Source organism: Phacochoerus africanus, chromosome 11 (assembly GCF_016906955.1).
Source record: "Phacochoerus africanus isolate WHEZ1 chromosome 11, ROS_Pafr_v1, whole genome shotgun sequence".
Taxonomy (NCBI): Eukaryota; Metazoa; Chordata; class Mammalia; order Artiodactyla; family Suidae; genus Phacochoerus; species Phacochoerus africanus.
In genome coordinates, this window is record NC_062554.1 from 111,362,013 (window position 1) to 111,385,245 (window position 23,233).

Below are 23,233 nucleotides of genomic sequence, written 5' to 3' on the forward strand. Positions count from 1 at the left end.
AGGGTCACATGGTTGACCCAGGAATAACATGGGAGTTAGAGCTGCTGACCCTTCACATAGTCAAAAATCTGCATGTAATTTTACATTCATCCCTTGTACCCCTGGTTTCTTCATATCAAAGGTTTCATATTTGGGGATCAACTCCAGATCATGTAGCACTGTAGTACATGTTAATGAAAGAAATCCTCATCTAAGTGGACTCAGGCAGCTCAAACCCATATTGTAAAAAGGTCAACTGTATAGACATGAGTATTTTAAGCAAATCACCTTCCAAAAATTTAAATTCCATACTTGTTATTTCCTAAAATTTATCAGCCTGAGATTGTGCCATCCAAAGAGGATTTGCTAGGGTGTAAAACAAAGTGACAGTTTGAGATAAGAATTATTTTCTAAAAAGACTCCTTTAATTAAGGGAGCATTATTTGTTCTCATCTTGTATACATTTCTTTTTCTAAAGTGGCCGTAGAAACAGAGAGTTTCTCAGGATTTATATGTATGTGAGAGCAGGACAGCAGAGAAACAATGACAATTTTCATTTAGAGTCCTTGCCTCTTTCATTCACCAACCGTTGTGAAAAAATTAATTACTCCTGAGAGAATGCTATGAAAGGGAAGCAAGAGAGCTTCCATAAGAAATATTGAAGATGGCAGCACACTATTTCAGTCATCTGAGGTATTCATGGGAAGACTCTGTCTTATCTATCTTAGGACTAGAATTCAGAAATGAGCTGGTTGTCATAGGGATGCATATTAACATGTTTATTTGAATTGAAAAATGAAGTCAGACTTTCTCTGACAGAAAGAATTCTGATCTGGCTGATTAGTTGGAAAATATTGACTGGTTTTGCCAATTAGGTTATTTGGCTGACATTTTCCAAATTGAATAAGGTAAATCTGTATGTCCAGGTTTTGACAAACATATATAATAAATAGCGTGATCAGATTAAAATATTTTATCCAAAACATGTATTGGAAAAGACATATTAAAATGAACAATATTTCAATCTTCCCAAGCCTTTCTGAGTATATTGAGTTAATCAAGGTGTGTCAAGGTTAACGATTTACGGTATAATTAAAAGACATCTGATAAGTCTCAGTAAGGTTTTTAGTTTGTTTTTTTCCTTTTTTGCATATTCTCAAGAAATAAACTGAATTACTAAACAGAATAATAAATTCATCTGCAGATAAGGTAGATGTATACATAAATTATGAGCAACATAATTTAAACTTGTCCATACAAGTGCTCATATAAGGTTATTTAAACCATTTATTTTTATTAAAAACTAAAAATATATTGTAACTGTTTCAACTGAGAGTGAATAATTTCAGATTTCAATTTAAAAATGTGTAGGAGAGTACACAATGCAAGTGTTTAAAGTACAAATAACCCAATTATTTGAAAAACAACATTATTCTGGGAAATAGAGACTGGGTTATTGTCTATGTATGCAAGTGTAGAGCAGGAAAGATCTACAGGAAGTTGTCTAATACACCTCTCTTTCTTTTGTCTGAACCTGTTACAAAAAATAAGGTATACATACTTTACTGATCAAATTACTATGCTATACTGTGTTACTTGGATATTTTTTGTGACTTTTTTATTGTATTTGTCCTTATTCATCCATATAAAATAACTCATATTCCATTTAATTCTTTTTAGAATTGGCTGGGATCATGTTTTTTTAGCATATGATTCTACAACAATGTGTGTGTGTGTGTTTTTAAACCTGAGTTTGACTATCTTAAGTCAAAGGATCTTGATTATAATAGTAAAGTAGGATTTATCAAACTGAGGTGTGAAATATATAACTCATACATATATGGTGAAATATATAACTCATACATTAAAGGGCTAAACTTGGTAGAATAAACCTAGCAAACAGCCTTATCAAACATACTTGGCCACATTTGCTTCTTCTCTTACTTGGAGAGATCTTGGTGACATCTTAGATCCAGTTGATTTCTTGTATTCATAGGAATACAAGACTATTTAGATATTTAAAACAAATTATACCTGAATTTAACGTAAAAACTAAAAGCGAAGTCAAATGACAGGGGACAAAGGCAGAAGATATTTGTCAATGATACTCCAAAGGACTAATCTTACTACATATGCATGATCTACAAATTGAGAAGAAACTACTACCAAACCAACAGAAAAAAATGGGCAAAGGTATTAATAGAGTTCTCTAAAATAGAGTGGCTTTAAACTGCAAAGAGGAATAATCTCATTTTCAACTGGCAAAATACAAAGGACAGTAAAATATAATTTCTTGTCAGATTAGGAAAACTCTAAAAGTTTAATATGATCAGTTTCAAAGCCTGTTGAGAAATAGACATACTGATATACTGCTGGAGTGCAAAACAGTACTGTTGTTGTGGAGCGACTTTTGCTGTTACGCATCAAAATGAAAATTGTATTTACCCTTTGACCTGAAATCCCAGTTCTGGAAATTTAGCCTCACTCTGCCAGTCAGTTCTTGTGGCAGCAATAAACAACCTGAAATCTCACTGGCTTGCAACAAAAGCATTTAATTACTGTTTGTACTACATGAGGGTAGCAGGTCAGCTTTTCCTCTGTCTAGGGCTGTCTCATTCCTGGACCAGGGTGGCTAAAGAAACTGTAGCTATCTGGGACATGATGTTCTTATCGCAGGGGCTAAAGGGGCTTAGTGGAAACACAGAAGACTTCAAGACTCTGCTTGAAATTAGCACACTTTTCTGCCCATGTTCTATTGGGCAAAGAACTCACATGACTAAGTCCCAAGTCATCAGGGCTACGAAGTATATGCCACCTCTGGAGAAGCATTGCAAAGGCACATGGAGGAAGAGCCTAATCCTATTAAAAAGAAAAAGCAAGGAGTTGGAAACCATGCCTGCCTATCCACAGCTGATAAGAAATATATAAGATTTTCATTGCAGCATTGTTAGTAATAATAAGAGAATTGATTTGAAAACATTTATGGAGAGGTATCAGATCGTTGGTCTCTATATATCTATCCGTTCTCTCAGAAGAATGTATGGTTGACAGTAATGCTCTCTGTTTTAAAAATTCCTATTTCCAGCAGCCATTGTGCTTGAGTTATTTCAAGGTGCAAAGTGATCTTTCCTGGACTACAGATCTTACATCATTTAAAACATGAAATTGTGCTTCCAATTCATTCATTCAGTAAATATTTATGGAGGGCCTGGTATGGTTCAAGTTGATTTATGTCGAGGAAGTCTGATGGATTAGGGATGTAGGGTAGGCATAATTATCCTGCAGAGAACAAAAATTCAATCTCTCTCAACCCTGGTTTTTCCTATTGTCTACTTCTGCCAATCTTTCCCAGCCCAGGTTATAGGAACAGAGTAATAAAGAAAGGGTAGGATTTTGACACTAGGAACTAGGAGTCTTTGGAAGAAAATTAAGTCAACGTAAAAAATGTGCTTGAGGGTATTTAGGCCTGATATTACAAAAAAAAAAAAATCAGTGGAAGAAACAGACATTAGGGCATAGTCAGGATAAGCTTTTAAAGGTTTTGCTGTTGTTGTTGTTGTTGTTGTTTGTTTGTTGTTTGAGTATTCCAGACATGAGAAAGTGGAAGGAACATTCTAAATTGAAAACGCAGATAAAGTATTTTATGGGACTTTACAAATAGGGAAGCAGGCAAAAATTAGCTTGTTTTGGATACAGTTGGTTAAGGATGTTTCTCAGGAGAAAAACTACTTATGGACAAGAAGATGCCATTTGTGCATTTTTAGAAGAACAGCTAGGAGAACATGAGAAAAAGCGGGGGCGGGAAAAAAAAGTTGTAGACAGGAATGCAGTGGGCCATAGTAAAGTGTTCCTGGTCCTTTAGTGTCTTGTACACTTTACTGCTAAGAAATATTCAAGTTTCTTTGATAATATTAAGAGTTGGAGATTTCAGGTGTTTGCCACATGCAAACGTTTGGGATTTTTTGATTCATGACATTGTTGGGTTTTTTTTTGTCTTTTTGCTATTTCTTGGGCCGCTCCCATGGCATATGGAGGTTCCCAGGCTAGGGGTTGAAGCAGAGCTATAGCTGTTGGCCTATGCCACAGCCACAGCAACGTGGGAGCCGAGCCGCGTCTGCGACCTACACCAGAGGTCACGGCAACACCGGATCCTTACCCGCTGAGCAAGGCCAGGGACCGAACCCACAACCTCATGGTTCCTAGTCGGATTCGTTAACCACTGCACCACGACGGGAGCTCCCTGGTTCATGACATTGTTACCAAGAGAAGCTCTTTGAGCAGGAGTTGGCAAACTGCAGCTTCAGTCTGTTTTTGTAAATAAAATTTTATCAAAACCCAGTGATACCCATTTATTCACATATTATCTACAGCTGCCTTTAAAATTTAACAGCGGTATTGAGTAGTTGACCTACTTTTTCTTATGACCCACAAAGAACAACCTTGTATCACAACCTATCTTAGTGGTAGGTTGGTGGTTATATTCATCCACTAGGGCTGCCATAACAAAATAACACAGTCTAGGTGATGTAAGTAAGAGAATGTTCCTTACAATTTTGGGGCAGGAAGTCTATGATATAAGTACCCTCAGGTTTGTTTTCTGGTCATGTGTTTCTTCTTGGCTTTTATTCATTATTTTTCACCCTCGGCATATTGAAGTTCCTAGGCTAGGGGTTTATGCCACAGCCACAGCAACACGGGATCTGAGGTGTATCTGTGATCTACACCACAGCTCATGACAACGCTGGATCCTTAACCCACTGAGTGAAGCCAGGGATCGAACCCGCAACCTCATGGATTCTAGTCTGGTTCATTAACTGCTGAGCCAGCAGCTAATCACCCAGCCTCTAAGAAGCTAGTGTTTAAATGTCTTATGCAAATGGGTGTATATTGAGCAGCTAAATATTAGCTCTAGGAGCTCCTATTGTGGTGCAACAGAAACAAATCTGACTAGGAACCATGAGGTTGTGGGTTCGATCCCTAAGCTTGCTCAGTGGGTTAAGGATCTGGCGTTGCTGTCTGAGCTGTGGTGTAGGTTGCAGACACAGCTTGGATCAGACATGGCTGTGGCTGTGGAATAGGTTGGCAGCTACAGCTCCGATTTGACAGCCTGGGAACCTCCATATGCCACGGGTGTGGCCCTAAAAAGGCAAAAGACATATATATATATATATATATGTATATCTATATATGCTTCTATAACATTTAGAAAATTATCTTACAGTATTTATAGTATTTTCTTTGCAAAAACACCACAACGAAAACAGTAATTTTGTCTCACAGATTTGTGTGATATTGAAAAATTGAATTTTAAAATACTTAAAAATTCTGTTGCTCAAAAGAATACTTTTATTTTCCAGAACAGACCCATCATATTATCTGTTTTTTTTCTTTTTCCTTTTATTTTTTTAACCAATCATTAGACTTTAAAAGTCCTACTCTAGGATACATTGCATTTTGATGTTTAAAGTAATTAGAAACGCTGTTTCTATAAAAGTAGTTAGAATCGCCACCTCACTATAACCACCAATTTCTTTCAAACCTCTGGCAATCACTTGAGAATTTAGGAATGATTTTATCTCTTCAGATACTTCCTTCCAACTCCTGGAATATGATGAGATCATTTACTTGTTTTTGAAATAGGTTATCATCATGTTTTCTCTTAATTTAAGTAACTTAGTATAATTTCCAATTATATTTATTCCTCAGTACTTTCCATTTTCAGTCTGTCTGTCTTTATCTTCAAGCGTCTCTTTGGGTCCATTTATCGTTTTGCTCAAGTACTTTCTCAAATATTTTTTGTTGATGTGGAACACAGGTATATACATATACTAAATTCTTGTACTAGGCACAGGTATCTTTCTAATCACCCAGCAAGATGAATTAGTTCTTGGGATTCTTAGGTTTTGAACCATCATCTCATGAGAACTATTTTCTCTCAAATACTGCCATTTCTTCCTAGTTCCCTATGTTGCATATGGAAAATCTCAACCAAGTTTGATTCTACCTCCACTTTAAGTGGAAAAACATTTCCTCATTTTGTGTGGAAACCTGTGAGATTCTTTTTCTTGATCCTTCCATGTTGGGAATTTAACCAGAATATCTTGTTATGTGTGAACTTTGTCATCAGTCCTGTTTGTGACTCAGGGATCTCTTTTAATCTAGATGATGATGCAAACCATTCCACAGTTCAGAGAAGTTTTTGGCTATTATGTTAATCATTATCCCATTCTCTCTCTCTTTGATTTTTTTAGTTCCTTTTTGCAGAACTCTTTGAATACCCCACTGGAAATCTCCCCCCGCCCCCCTTTTTTTTTAATCCATCTTGGTTTGTTTGAAATTTTTATCAGGCTTCATAATTTTTCCCTCATGATCCCTGTCTGTCTTTGTCTCTGCCTCTGCCTCTTCCTGTCTCTCTCTCTTTCCAAGCCAGCCCTAATTATATTCTCAGTAATGACAACTCTCTTTGCAGTTCATCTATAGAAATTTTTTAAACAATAAAAGATTCTCTAAAGTCTTTCTTTTGAGCTCTAATAATATAACCCCAAGAGTTATTACATTTAAAGTTTTATTCTGACTGTTCAGTTCTAATTAAAAGACAGCACCTTCTTCTAGATGTTCAGCTTGATTTTTATCCTTCAAGTTTTGATTCTCTTAAATGTGGGGTTTAGTTTAGTTTCTTTTGCCTTCCTATTTCATTTTGCTAGAGTCTCTTGACCAAAGTCTGGCTAGTTTGATAAAGGTGCTATAATTTCTTTTCTTAAGGATTATTAGTGAGTGATGGTCTTTGCCGAGCTGAGGTTTCCTGTCATTTTCAGAAACTGAAAGAAATCTAGTTTTCTAGGCAGTTCCCCGTTCCATGGTTGGTAGAACCAGAGAATCAATTTAGAAGCACCAGTGTTAAAGTGAATGTTGGAACGCTTTCCCAGGAAAATTTACAAGATTCTGCCACCTTACTCTGCAGGGAATCAGGAAAGCATATACTCTTTCTGAAGTAGTGGTTCTCTAATTTGTGCGCAGATTAAATTAACCCAGGCATTCTTCAAAATTCCCAGTGCTCAGGTCACATCCAACATCTATTCAGTTTGCATTTCTAGGATTAAAATCCCAGCATAAATACTTTTCATAGCTCTCCACTTGATTCTAACAAGTTACCAAGTGTCAAAAAACTGACCTAGGGGCTTCAGGGAACATAGACCCTCTCTTTTGCTACTGATAACCTTGGCTCTCCCCCTGTACCAACACTCATTCTATTAGTAGACTTGATCTATTTTGGTGTTTATGTTACTCAAGATAGCTGGGAAGATAGGATAGAACTGAACTTAAGTTGTTACCTTCCTAGAATTCAATATGTGGGAGATGTTCTCTCTTTTTTAATCACCTGTAAATGATCACACACATAATTACTTTATTAAAATTATTTTTTCAGTATACATCAGCTTCTCTCTTGGGAAAAGAATTTACTTTCTTTTCTCTTTAACAGTACAAGTGAGAGCTTACTCTCACTGGTCATATTCTTTGATTCAGTGTTTTCCTGCCCTCAGCACTTGGACACTTTTTTGCTCTTATGAGATGCTTTTTCAACCTCACAAAAGTTGAGGAGAAGACTTATAATCCATACACTATAAGCCTAGTATTCAAATTATTTTTTCAAGTTCTGCCCTGGTATTCTCTTTAACTTAGAATGTTTAATTGTCTAAACAAATAAAAGGAAACTATTTGTCAAAATGACAATTTGACACATTCCCATCAATTTTTGTTTCTTGAAATATATTTATATCATTCAGTTTGTCATGGAAGCATATCAAATAGTTTTTGCATCCTCAAAATGTCTAACCCTGTTCCTTCCTAAACATTCTCTGATGTTTAATGAATCATATGCTATGGTTTAAGAATTTTGGAATTTTATTGCTTAGTTTGTATTAAGTTTGGCTCTAGATACTTTCAACCTTTCTACTATTAATTGACCTAAAATAGTTAACCTTTAAGGATTGAACAAATGAAATTTGATGAGTTTCATGAGAAGCCATTCTCTTTTTCAAATAATTATATTGATTTAAAACCAAGAAAAAAGTGATTATGACAGATTTTACATTGAAAATATGAAAAAATAAGGTCACAACAGACACTTTCTTGTTTTATTTGTAACCTCCTGCTGCAAGGAAATAGGTGTATCTTAATTTGGAAGAAATTTACAAGGTAAAAACTTAGAAAATATAACAGGATGAATACTATTTCTCAGGAATTGTCCATTTCATGAGCATGTATAGTATTTTAGAAGCCCAGCAGGGCATATTCAACCAGATTTCTTGAAACTCATATTGAAAAAGTCAGTTATCCATAGGCAGCAAAAGGGCTAACAGAAGGAGACCAGCAAACTTAATGCCACTATACATAGGTATTATTTCCTCTTTGCATACCCCAAATACTTTATCGGACAATGTATTACTGGTTTGTCAGTTGAATTGTTCAACTATGGAATAATTCAATATACAGATAGCTAGATAATAGTAACCATATTTCTTCACTTATTTTTCCTTGAATTTAATCTGTCTGATTTCAAAATTTCTTAAAAGATTAAAATTTTAGCTTTATGCCTTCATATAGATGTCGATATTTGTAATATAAACATAGTACAATAATTTCTAGATTATTGGATTGGATTTTGAAGCACCTAGAAGCATTTATTTTTTATTTTGAGAACTCCTTATTCAATGAGAAATAATTCTGAAAATTCAAATGCACATTTTTATTATATTTGCAAAAATCAAAGTTTATGTTCATTTGAAGATAAGTTCTCTGTCATTGATAGTACATATTTATTTCTACCTATAAAAACTAACTTTTGAAATGTTTTTATAAATCCGCTATAATTACAATAAACTCTTACTTATATTTCCAAAACTAGTTAATAATGAAGTCAAGGAGCTGCAAAAGTCTTCCACTGCTGCTTTTCCCATGTTCTTTCACAGTACTATCATGATGTACAGCGCTGTGCTTGTCTGGGAGGAGCTTATGGCAGGGTCCAGCATCCACTTAGCTCAGGAAATACAGTGCAATACTGCACCTGATATTAACTTTATCTCTAAATGTGGTCACATAAGATATTGAGTTCTCAGTTGCACTAGGAAAACTGGCACCTTAACATAGGGCAGAAGGAATGAGTTACCCTGTCTTCTCCATTTCTCTTTTGAACAATCATGGAAATAAATAATAGAAGCTAACACACATTATAATGAAGAGAAAAGTAAAACCATGTTTCTTTTCTATGACTTCTCTTGGGATTAAAAACTATTTAAAAGTGAGCATAGTTAACATTTACATCTCATACAAGTTTTTTTTCCAGCTTATCTTTATCTCTAGATGACCCCTAAAGAAAGTTATCTTAGTTATATAGAGAGAAATTTTCACTTGAGCAGTCATTTTCTGAAAGGATATTTCACACTGAAAAGTCTTTGAAATATCATTTTTCATCTACCACTAAACCTATTGAAAATGTCTCCGCAGTACCTGAAACATTTTCTCTGTTGAAATATATCATTTTACATTACTCAGATGTTCTGAAAATTCATAAAGTGGCAATCATAATTTATTGAAATTTCTTTCTGCCAGTCAGAAATGAATAAAACTATACAGTGCATTCAAGAGAAAAAAGAAAAATGAAGAGAGTGACATCAGTACTTTTGGTTTAGAAGTAACATAAGATTGTTCTGAGTAAATAACTTTAATTTTAGTGGTTCTCTATAATTGCTGTTTTTTATTTATTTCAAGCTCGTGAAGGACTGAACTTAACATCATGTGGCAAACTTTACAGTGTAGATCTCTAATAAATTTGTTCTTTTACTGACATAAATAATTATTCAATATTTATCCATGGGATTACAACAGTTTAACCTTATTTCCTTTTATGCCTCAATTGTATTGTACTTATTTACTCTCTGAAAGATGGCTGAAGTTTTACATTTGTAGATTCTGAGCCTGGGGACTATCTAGGATTGTTCTTATCTCTGCTGATTTTGAAATTTTTTCCTACCCTTCCTTCTGCTTTTGTTTCTCTAGCTGTACAAGGCCATCCTTTAATGCAAAAATTATGTTATATTGAATGTCTCCTTTTTTATTTTATATGAGAATTAAGGATATAAGTGCCAACAACAGAAGATTAGTATACGGATTTTATCAATTAATAACAGCAATTATAATGTGATGCTGGCATAGCTCAATGCATGTTCTTAGTATTATTTTTTTATCATTGCAACCTGTTTTGGCATTTCAGAGAAAGTATAATTGCTCCAGTTTGATTACCTTACTTTTGAAATATCCAGTATCTGTGTATGCTGTAAATTATATAAATTTTAGTGGGTAAATTTGTCAAAATATAATTGGATGGATATCTGGAACAGACACCATTCCTCAATTAAACCTGAGCCATTTATAAGGAAACCTTTTTTTTTTTTTTTTGAACGGCTTCTCTATTTTTTGTTTGTTCTTCTGTTGGAGACATTATGATTTTTAGATACATGTTTTGCTATTATATACAATTCACAGACATTATTTTTTAGATACTTTGCTATTATATTCAATTCGCGGTCTCTGCAAATGTCTTTAAATATATCTGTAAAGGCGAAACTGAGAAGTAGCCTTGCTAAGCTAAAGGACATGAGGTATTTTAACATTTTTTAATTAAAATATAGTCAGTTTACAGTGTTGAGTCTATTTCTTCTGCAGAACATAGTGACCTAGCCCCCCCCACATATACACATTCTTTTTTCTCATACTTTCTTCCACTATGTTCTGTCCCAAGAGATTGGATGTAGTTCCCTGTGCTATACAGCAGGACCTCATTTCTTATCCATTCTAAAAGTAATAGTTTGCATCTACGAACCCCAAACTCCCAGTCCCTCTCACTCTCCCCACGCCCCCTTGGCAACCGTAAGTCTCTTGTCCATGTCTGTGAGTTTGTTTCTCTTCTGTAGATAGGTTCATTTGCTATCTTTTAGATTCCGCGTAAGTAAATCAAAAAGAGAAATACCAATACCATATGAGACATTGTAATTTAAATCCTTATTCCCAAAGTGCTCTCTAAATGAATCTACATTAGCTCTGAGAATGAATGTGTTTCCGGTCCCCGTGTTTTCCTAACACTATTAAATATGTTTTCAGTGTCGACATTAAGAGGTGAGTAGTGGCATCTAGTTTTATTTTAGGTTTTTCCAGTTATGGCTAAATTCTGACATGGTTTCATAAGTTTATTGGTTATTTTTCAACAGAGAGGCCTCTGTATTATCTATTCTTCATTTTTATCTTAAAGATACCAAATATTCCTCCTGCTCTGAAATTGCCTTTGTGTCTTTTGTGTATCTTTTTTTCTTTCATTCCATCTGCCTCGGGTCCTCATTTAATACAATTCTATCTGTTTTCCTTACAATTTCAAGTGTATTGAGTATTACCATTCCTTGTTTTCTAGCATATTTAGAAAGATAAATATTTCTTACATTGAGTGGTTGTGAGGAAGAGCTGAGTTAACAGAAGCAAAGGTTTGAAATAGTGCCTGGTACACAGGTACAAGTCAAAGACTGACCTGAAAGTTTTTTTCTTCTTTGCATTTTTTAAAAATGAAGATCTTGGGAAGTTCCCGTCGTGGCGCAGTGGTTAACGAATCCGACTAGGAACCATGAGGTTGCGAGTTTGATCCCTGCCCTTGCTCAGTGTGTTAAGGATCCGGTGTTCCCGTGAGCTGTGGTATAGGTTGCAGACGCAGCTCGGATCCCGCGTTGCTGTGGCTCTGGCGTAGGCCGGGGGGCTACAGCTCTGATTCGACCCCTAGCGTGGGAACCTCCATATGCCGTGGGAGTGGCCCAAGAAATAGCAAAAAGACAAAAAAAAAATGAAGATCTTATGTTGGTTATCATCTAACACACAATTGTTACTTTTTTATTTATAAGATCTTTTTATTAAAACAATCTTGCCATATATGTTGCTTTTATTATTTTTAGTATTTTTCCCCTGAACATGAATGTCTATGTACACTTATCTTATTGTGGTTTTGTAAGATTACGTGGCTATTTGCTTATCAATATGAAACAACATAAAAAGAAAAGTTGGAAACTATTATAGGGGAAATTATAAAGAAAAATAATACAGGTAAGAATACTAACTAAAAATTTTGCTTAGCTAAACTATAAATAGGTACAAAAATTCAGGAAGTAGAAAACAAAAGAGAAAGAAACTAAAAATTAGGTGGAGTTCCTCTGGGGTGCAATGGGATTGGCAGTGCTTTGGGACCTCTGGGACGCTGGTTTGAGCCCTGGCCTGGCACAATGGGGAAAGATCCAGCATTGCCATAGCTGCTGCTTAGGTTACAACTGTGTCTAGGATTGGATCCCTGATCCTGAAACTCCGAAAGCCAAGGGGCGGCCAAAAAAGAAAAAAATAAAAAATAAAATAAATAAAAATTAGGCAAGTTGAGGAAACAAGATAACAAATGAAAAAAATACGATAAAATTGTGATTCAAGAAGAGAAAGTAACAGAAAAAAATCATGTTGCATCTTCTTCCATTAGAAACAATTTTATTTTTCCACATGTGTAGCATTACTATTACCAATTCATCATGTAGATATCCTACTTTCACATAGTCTTCTGGATCTTTATTGCTCCTAAGCTAAACCAGGAACATGTCCAGGTTAAGGGTCCAAAATCAAAAGCCTAAATTCAAGTGTTGGTAACTGGAAAAAATAAACATCAGGCTAAATCTTTGCAATTGTAAAAACCATAGTAGTAGAGACCTTTATTTTAGCGTTCTCCAACTCAACTAAAAAGATTAACTCAGATTAGTATATTCAGTTAGACTTTGATACTTATTTATTGCTTTTTAGGGCCGTAACCTCAGCATATGGAGGTTCCAAGGCTAGGGGTCCAATCCGAGCTATAGCTGCCAGCCTACACCACAGCCACAGCAAAACACCAGATCCAAGCCGCATCTGCGACCTAAACCAAGCTCAGGGCAATGACAGATCCTTAACCCACTGAGCGAGGCTGGGGATGGAACCCTCCACCTCATGGTTCTTAGTCAGATTCGCTTCTGCTGCACCATGACAGGAACTCTAGACTTTGATGTTCAATCCAGATAGCTCCTTCCCCTAACTGATAACATAAATATGTGGCAAATAATTTTTTTCCCTCTAGAATTTATTATAATATTTTGAGGAATGAAGAAAATATCTGGTAACATTTTATTTTACATATAAATGTCAGTTGTACAACCTTAGACAAGATACTTAATGACATAGTACTTTACTTTTCCAATCTAACATAACTCTTAGGAGCACAAGGATAAAAATAAAAAATAGATATTAAATATTATTCAATATGATTACTACAATGCAATCTTAACAATGGTTGTAATTGAAAAATGAACCAGTTTGTAGTCAATGCAATTCCTTCATAATCCCAGCGAGTACTTTCTGTGGAGTTGGCAGACCAATTTTAAAATTAACTTGGAAATGCTAAGGACCTAATCAAGGAAATCTTGAGAAAGTATTAAAAAAAAAAAGGCAAACTTACATTCTCAGATTTAAAGAGTTATAAAGTGAAAGTAATCAAGACAGTTTGTGATATTGGGTCAAGGACAGTCAGAACAGTGGAACACACTAGAATAGAATAAAAATTCCGGAAGTAGACCTGCCCATATATGAAGACCTAAGGTAGCACAAACACACCATGGCAATTTCCTGAGAATGAATGGCAATTTCAATAAATGGTGCCATTAACTGCATATCTGTACATAAAAAAATCCCTCAACTTGAAACTTGTACCTTACACAGATATTAATTCAAACTCTATTATGAACTTAGTTGTAAACAGAAAACAAAAATGCTTCCAGATGGAAGCAGGGCAATACTTTCATGACCTTGGGTAGGAAAAATTTCTTTTTCCCCCCACCCTTTATTATGAAAAATTTGAAAGACGTTTGTTTTAAATATCTGTATATACAATTTGCTGTAAACAATTTTACCCTATTTTTTTTATAACATTAAATTCTGTCAACTTTCTTTTCTCTAAAGAGGAAATACTAGGTTTGCCTAGGAACAAATTCCATAATCACCCATTATTTTTGTTCCATGATATAAATGTAGTAGTTATATACTAATAATACCAATATCAACACAAACTAGGCTACTAACTAAATTCCTTTTACATAATTTAGGGTTCTTACTCTTTTTAGTTGGTATCCCACTAGTGATGTGAAAATAATTGTTTCAAATTTACTTGAAATATATTTCTTTTATTATGCCACCAGTTCATTATACAAGTCATTTGCTTCATTTTACTCTGATTTTTTAGAAATTGTTTATTTAATTACAGTTTTACCTAAAATTTACATGGTCTTAAACTCAGGATGATGGAACTAACATATTAAAGGTATAGCTTCTATTCCAATACAAACCACCCTGTTTTCTCCCACCTCTCTGTAAACTATTATTTAAGACTATTTTCTTTTAAACCATCATTTTTAACATAATAATTTTTTCTCCTTTGCTTTATTTGTTTGTTTTTGTTTTTAATAGCCTTTTTTAAGGGCAGCTTTATAATCACAACATATTGAACAAAAGGTAGAGACTCCCTGTCCTACCACATGCATAGCCTCCATGGTAAAGGTGCTGCAATCTATGAACATACAAGTCATATCATTATTATTTAAAATCCATATTTTACATTAGGAGTCATTCAGTTCATCTTACCCCTTCTCCTAATCCCTGGAAACCACAGATCTTTCTATCTATATAGATAGATCTTTCTATCTCTATAGTTTTTTCTTTTCTAGAATACCATAGAGTTGAAATCATATAGTAGGTAGTGCTTTCATTGCCTTCTTCCACTTAGTAATATCCATTTAAGTTTCCTCCATGTCTTTTCATGGTTTGATAGCTCATTTCTTTTTAGTACTACAATGTAACCCAATGTAACTGATTGTACCACAGTTTGTTTACCCATTCACCTATTGAAGCCCTTCTTGGTTACTTCCAGGGTTTAACAGTTATTAATAAAGCTGCTATAAACATCTTGTGCAGGCTTTTAGGTGGACATAAGTTTTCAACTCCTTATGGCAAATATCAAGAAATGCCATTGTTACGTCATGTGGTTAAAAATATGTTTAGGTAGGTTGGAAACAGCCGAACTGTTTTTTAAAGTGACTTTACCGTTTTGCATTCTTACCACAGTAATTGAGTTCAGGCTGCTCCACATCCTTGCCAGTATTTTCTATTGTCAGTGTTCTGGATTTTAGTCCTTGTGAAATGTGGGTAGTAGTATAGCATTGTTGTTATAGTTTGCATTTCCCTTACGATATATGAGTTGGAGCACCTTTTCGTATGCTTGTTTGCCTTCTTTGTATCCCTGGTGAGGTGTCTGTTAAAATCTTTGGCCCACTTTTAAATTGGGTTGTTTGCTTATTAATAAGTTTTAAGAATTTTTTTGGATTGTAGCCATTTATTAGTTGTGTCTTTGCCAGTATTTTTCCCAGTCTATGGCTTGTCTTTTCACTTTCTTTACAGTTTTAATTTCACTTGATTTTAATGAAGCCCAGCTTATTCATTTCTTCATGGATTGTCTTTTGGTGTCATTTCTAAAAAGTCATTGCCATACTCAAGGTCTTCAAACTTTTCTCCTATGTTATCTTCTAGAAGTTTTATAATTTTGCATTTTGCATTTAGGTCTGTGGTCAATCTTGAGTCATTTTGTCTGGGATGTAAGGGTTGCAACTGGATTCATTTCTTTGCATGTGGATGTCCAGTTGAAGAAGCTGTCTTTGCTCTATTGTATTTCCTTTGCTCCTTTGTCAAAGATCAGTTGATTGTATTTATGTGGTCATTTAGGGGACTCTCTCTCTCTATTCTCTTCCACTGATCCATTTATCTGTTTTTTTTTTTGCCTTCCTTCTGTCCTTCGTGGATATGTACTTTGGTGCCTGACATTAATTTTGTGGCAATCTTCAGTAATTATTTTTTCATTCTTTTCTGTTCCTTTTTCTGTTGGTATTCCCATTATATGTGTGCTATAATTTTTAAGTTTTATGAAGTATAGTTAACTTACAAGGTTGTGATAATTTATGCTGTACAACAAAGTTATTCAGTCATACATATACACATACCCATTATCTTCCAGATTCTTTTCCCATATAAATTATCATAGAATATTGGGTAGCATTCTCTGTGCTACACAGCAGGTCCCTGTTGGGCAATCATTCCATATACCTCAGTGTGCATATGCATGTGTTAGATCTTTTGTATCTGTTGAGATATTTTCTGGGGACATTTTTTCCAGGTTTTTTTTTTTTTTTCAACTTTGGGGATTTCTATTGAGATATCCTCAAACTCAAGAGATTTTTTCCTAAGTTTTGTCCAATCTAATAGTAAGCCAAATAAAGGTATTTTTGATTACTGTTGACAGTGTTTTTGACATGTACTATTTTTTTCTGAATATTTTCATATCATTACTGACATTGCCCATCTATTCTTTCATGCTGTCTACTTTTTCATTAGCACCATTAGCATTTTAGTCATAGTAGTTTCATGTTCCAATTCCTTGCCACATCCTTGTCTAGTTCTGATGCTTACCATGTCTATTCATACTCTGCTTTTTGCTTTTGGTATGTCATATATATATATATATATATATATATATTATTAGTAGCCAGGCCTCATGTACCAGGTTTAAAACCAAACCAAACCAAAACAAAACTACTGTAAATAGGCCTTCAGTAACATGATGGGGTGTGAGGGAAAGGGCTGAATCCTATCATCCTATGATTAGGTCTCAGTTTTTCAGTATCCTGTGCCCTGGTCGGTGAACTTCACAAGTGTTTCTCATTTTTTCTCCTTGCTCAGGTGGGACAGATTGGCAAGCATGGGCAGCAGTTTGGTATTATCCTTCCTTCTAGTGGAAGTCTTGACAGCTGAAATTGGGTATTTTCCTTCCTCCTAATTATTTAGGCTCTGATAAAAGCCCAGAAGGTTAGTCTCTTGTTAAACAGTTTCTCCAGAGTGTAAGCCATATTAAGCCAACAGGGTGCTCTGGTGAATTTCAAGATGGTTCATTTTCCCTTCCTTCTGTGGGAAGAACAGGGGGAGTTTTCTCAGTCCCTGGGAGGACCTGGTATAACCCCAGGATATAAAAAACTCAAAAGTCTGGAGGGTCTCCCCCTTCCCACAGCTCAGATGACTGGACTCCCTGGAGTCTACACTGAGCCTCCAGCACCTTGTCTTATCAAATGCCTATTTTCCTACCTCAACGCTGCAGATGTTTCAGCTCATTGGGTGTCTGTACTGGTAAGTTATCATTATCTGTATTCACTGGTCTCTTCATTTTGGGGGGATGTGGTGTACCCTGAGATCTCACTTCTGTTATAGTTACAAGAAAAGCTGGTGAACTTTGTTTGTTCAGCATTTTGTTGGTACAAGGAGATGACTTCCAAGCCTCTTTCATGCTGGACCAGAAACAGGAAGTTTCTTCACTTTGCTATATTAATTAACAATGCAAAGTAGAGTGATCTCCTTAGCTTATCTAGAGATGTCTTTTATTCATTTTGAAAGTTGCATGGTTATGATTTGTTGTTTTATTAATTATACAGTTTACAAATGTATTCAATTAATTTGCTATTGATAGACATTGGATTGCTTTTGAATTTTGCTGGTTCAAACAGTGCCACAATGAATAGTTTTGCATATGACATTTTATGATTTTATCAGTGTATCTTTAGGACAGATTTCTTAAAGTGAGGGTTCTGGATTAAAGGGTAAATATGTAGTTAATTTTGCTAGATATTGCCAAATTCCTCTACTTAGAGACAGAATTACTTTTCAACTCCACCAGCACAGTCTGATAATGATGCCTGGTCACAGCTTTATGAAATTATGGGCTTTGCCAAGTGTATGGATTTGTGCTAATCTGATAAGTGATAATGGGCTCAGGGAGTATTAATATACATTTCTCTTGTTTTAGCAAGGTTAAGCATTTTATCATAAATGTAATGGGCATTTGAATTTATTTTGAATGCATGTATGCATATAGTGAGTTTATCTCCTGCCTGTTTGGGTTACAGTATTGATTTACTTTTTCTACTTTTAGGAGATTTTTCCTCTATTAGGAATATTAACCTTTTCAGTGATAAAAGTCCCAAATAGACAAAACTTTTGATAGTGATCTTATAGAAGTAGAATTATGAAGTATGATATTTATAGTCTATGTGTGTGTGTATATATATATGTATATATATATATATATATATATATATATATACTTTCTAAGTTTTGAGAATAAGGCAAAAATAAGAATTCTGGAATAAATGATATGCATATTTTCCTTTATTAATAGACATTTTTCTCCCAACTCTAATTCTTCACAGATTTTGTTTCTTAAAGAGAAATACATTTATTTATTCATTTTATTATTATTATTACTATTATTGCTTTTTAGGGCCACACCCACAGAATATAGAAATTCCCAGGGTAGGCATTGAATTGGAGCAACAGCTGCTGGCCTATGCCACAGCATCACTGGATCTGAGCCACACCTATGATCTACACCAATAGCTCAGGTCAATACCCTATTCTTAACCCACTGGCCAGGGATAGAACCCACATCCTTATGGATACTAGTCTGGTTTGTAACCCACTGAGCCACAATGGAAACTCCCAGAGAAATACCTTTAGATTTTCTTTTTCTTTTCTTTTTTTTCTTTTTGCAGCCACACCTGCAGCATATGGAAGTTCCCCAGCTAGGGGTCCAGAGATGCAGCTACAGGCCCATGCCCTAGCCCCAGCAATGATGGAACCTAGCAGCATCTGTGACCTACACTGCAGCTCTTGGCAATGCTGGGTCCTTAACCCATGCAAGGCCAGGGATTGAACCTGCATCCTATCAGATACTATGTCAGCTTCTTAAGCCACTGAGCCACAATAAGAACTCCAGATTCTAATTTTCTTTAAATTTGTTTATCAAAATTTTCATTGACCAATAAATCATAAGTAGAGTCAGAATTAAATTTCCTGTTTAAAAAAAAAAAAAAACAACAGCCTCCTTGCTTGACACTCTGATAGTTGTGACCTATAGAGATGACTTTGACTCCTTGGGGCTCTAAACTGAGAAGCAGTTAATTGATTCCTGCATTCATTCCTATAGGGCATGTGGTCTCAGCACCATTTGGCAGGTAGTGTGACGTGCCAAGTGATGGGAAGACTGCAGTGCAGAAAAAGAAAACTACATTTCTTCTCATGTTTTGCTTAAAATCTAGTGAAAATAGGGCATTCGGGTATATAAAAACGACATCCATCGTCTCTCATCATAAAACTCTGCTTGAATTGATTTTTAAATCCAGAGGAATGTGGAATTCCTGCGGTGGTGCAGTGGGTTAAAAATCCCACTACAGTGGCTTGGGTCCCTGGGTAGGCAAGGGCTAGATCCTGGGCAGGCACAATGGAATAAATGGTCCAGTGTTGCTGCAGCTGCAACGTAGGTCACAGCTGCATGGGGACTTCTATATGCCACAGGTGTGACCATTAAAAAAAAAAGTGAGAGGAATTGTGATCACTAATCCTGGAGATGTGACAACAGTATGTTCAGAATCAGGAATCTACCCCATCTCCCCACAGTAAATTTAAGTTGTTTTCAAAGAAGCAATTTAAGTGTTGCTACCATCGCCCTTTTATTCTAAACACTGCTAATAATACTGAGCACTAGGCAATCACTTTAGGTTCATTAGTCTTTCTGTTTGTAATTTTCAGATTATTGTTGTAAGAATTCCTTAGAAGATTAGTATGGAAAAGGTAATTACTTGTACCCCAAGAGAGAAGCAAATGTTTCCATTAGAAACAGATAACACATTGGATTTTACTTTGACTTCAATTATGATATGTTCTGGGGATAGAAAAAAAAATTTTTACCTGGGAATATTTATGGATATGTAATGCAAACTATGACACAAACTTACTTCTCTTTAAAGCAATTCATTTAGAGTATTCATAGAGGGGAGAATATCTGATGTGACAATCTTGTTATTTTTGTTCATGCATTTTAATGAGTTTTTGACATGAGCCCTTCCAAAACAGATACCTCTAGTAAATGACGAGTAATAAAAGACTGTACTTTGATGCAAATAAATTTGTTATTTTTGTTGGGTTGGTGAATCAGACTGCTTAAGGCATTGCAACACTGTCTTCCCTTTTTAACAAGTCTGTTTTTCTTTTTAATAAAAAGTATTTCCTGACATTCTGGAAGGGTATAGCTTGAAAGAAATATGAAATGAGCATTGTTCTCTATATGCCTAATTAAAAATAATATATGTAAGAAAAAGTTTTAAACTATGCTACTCATTTAATTTCTATGTTTTGCATATATTTAACATGATACCATAATTTTCTCCTTTGTTAGCTCTACAATTTAGTGAAAAGGCAGGATGATAGATTTAAGCATACATTTTAACTTGGCAGGTATGTAGTGGATTGTAATAAAACTGAATTTTAATTAAATTGAAGTTTTCCATACTCTGTAATAGAAAGCATTTAATAAAAATCCTTTAAGTTATAGGTCTAGTTTCTTTTCTCTCCTTATGTCTTTCCTCTCTCCTTCCCATTTGCCTTTCTTCAAGGGATTTTCATTTCTATTTATATTCTGACTTCTCCCAAGTATATGCCTGGAGCTCAGGTCTTTCCCCTGTGTTCTAAATGTCTATATTTAGCTTCCTATCAGGCTTTCTCAAATGAATGTGACCAAGAAATTTGAAATACAACATAAAACAACATTTTGTATCCAAACACCCCCTCCTACTCTATTTCTATCATTATTTTTCTAGAAAATTAGTGTAAAACTGTGACTATCCTTCATTCTAATTTATACTAACAAATGGTTAGTTTTCTTCCTCCAATTTGTTTCTTAAATAGCATTGTTAGCCCTTTGATAAAGGACTAACATTCAGGTATTTACTCATGACTAGGTAATGTGTTCTAAAGTGTTTTTAAACCAATCCCTCTTTCCTTATTGAGGATTTTTTTTTAAATTACAAGACCTATCATCTTATTCTCCTGAGTAGACATCTTGCGACTTTCCACTGTGTACAAAATGAAGGACAGACTGACTCTTCTACATGACACTCAAGAATCTTCACATTTTGGTCCCTGTTCAATCTCCATCTTAGCCACCCTCATGTGTACCTTGTAAACTAGCGTTTCCTGAGTGTGACGGATGCTGGCATGATCATGCCCTTTAATAGGCTCCTGCTCCAACTGAAAGGTATCCTCCTTATCAGTGAATGACTCTTCCTTTTGGTGCAGCTGGATTAATAAAGCCTTGGTGAAGGCATCTAAGATAGACCTCTGTTCTCCAGATAAAGCCAATGCCTGTTTCAAGTGATGCTTCAAGCAAAAAGCAATTTACATACTTAAAATCATTATCACACTTTGCCCTACTTATCTGTATCTAAGCTCACCTTCTAAGCATTTTGAGTTCAAAATCATTTTGGTAATGCTAGTATAGAACTCACCTCCTCATAGTTACTGATTACCTATTACTTGATAAAGAGAACCTGGTTGAAAGCCAAAACACTCATTTTTCTTCCCTTCTATAGATATTTTTACAATTTATTATTGAATATTTAAAAAAATTACTGGAGTATGGTTGACTTAAAATTTTGTGTTAGTTTTGGGTGTGCAGCAAAGTAAATCAGTTATAAATATATCCATTCCTTTTCAGGTTCTTTTCCTACCTAGGTTACTACAGAATATTGAGTAGAATTCCCTGTGCTATACAACAGACACTTGCTACTTATCCATTTTTAAAACATTTCTTAACCTTTTTTAAAAAATTGAAGTATAGTTAATTTACAAGGTTGTGATTATTTCTGCTGTACAACAAGATGATTCAGTTACGCATATACACATCCATTCTTTTTCAGATTCTTTTTTGTCTCTTACTACATGGCCTTGTTCAAATCTCGGTTTCTTTGAGCTTCAAGGTTTGCAGCTGTCAAATAAGGACATTTGATTAGGTTTTAATGTTCTTTCAACCAGCTGATTTTTATCAGTTGTTTCTTTTCTCTTGGTAATATTTATTGTTTATTCAATACAGACATATTTTTAAAATTATAATTACCAAAGAATAGATGGATAAGACTAGGTGAATATTAACACATCTGGTTCCTTTGGAAGTGTTTACTTTTGTTTACTAAGACATAGTTTAAAGAATAGTACATTATTTTAGCACTAGAACTGAAGTTAGGGAGTATTTTAAAACTACATGTTACTGAAATCTTGAACAGATAACTTGGCAATATTGAATATATTCTATCATATGAAATAGAATATAGTCTTTATAGGAGCTCAAATTATTTTCCAAATATGACGTTATTGCTCTTTCAGTCTTGCTAGGGAATAGCAACAGGTTGGTCAGATCTTTTACAGTATTTATGCTCTGGGAATTATTAGGTAACTGAGGTAAAGCAATATCATGTTTTTTATGAGGTCAGGTTCTTTCAGCATAGAATGACTCAGGAGGAGGTAGCACACAGGGAAAGTCTGTACTTAATAACATCAAGTCTGTGCATCATACACAATGACTGCTGTGTGTCTGTTTTCTTCCTTCCATTCTCCTCCACTTCTTTCCTCATCTTCTTTGCACAAATATGTTTTCATGTGATGTGTAATTTTCAAGTACTTAATTGAAGTACCTGTATTTCTCTTTTCTCCTTTCAAATGTTTTTTATGTGTAACCATAAACTTAAAAAAAAAACCCTTTTAAGTTTATTTGCCTCTAAGTACTATGTATCTTTCATTAGTTAATTATCATGATTAAATAGTTTATTTAATTATATCATTATGCCATTTCTCACTGTAATATTATACTTATAATTTAAATATTTAAAGGATGTTATTTATAGCAAGATCATAAATATAGCTATTAATATACTGTGTAGGCCAAAAAAACAAATAATTTCAATCACTAAGTTTAGCCAGAAGTAAATATCAGATGTGTAGACATAGATCTCTTGATGAGAAAAATCAACTCCACATTTCAAAATACGAGAATTTTTTTCCACCTTATTTTTCCCACTGTTGGAAAAATCGAAAGCTATCCCAGGAAAAAAATAGTGCAATAAATCCAAAACTTTTAAAATCATATTTCCTCTCCCTTTAACTGAATGTATATGAATTTCCATTGTTTTTTTAGACTATTTAAAAAAAATTTTATGCTATCTTCCACCATGTCATA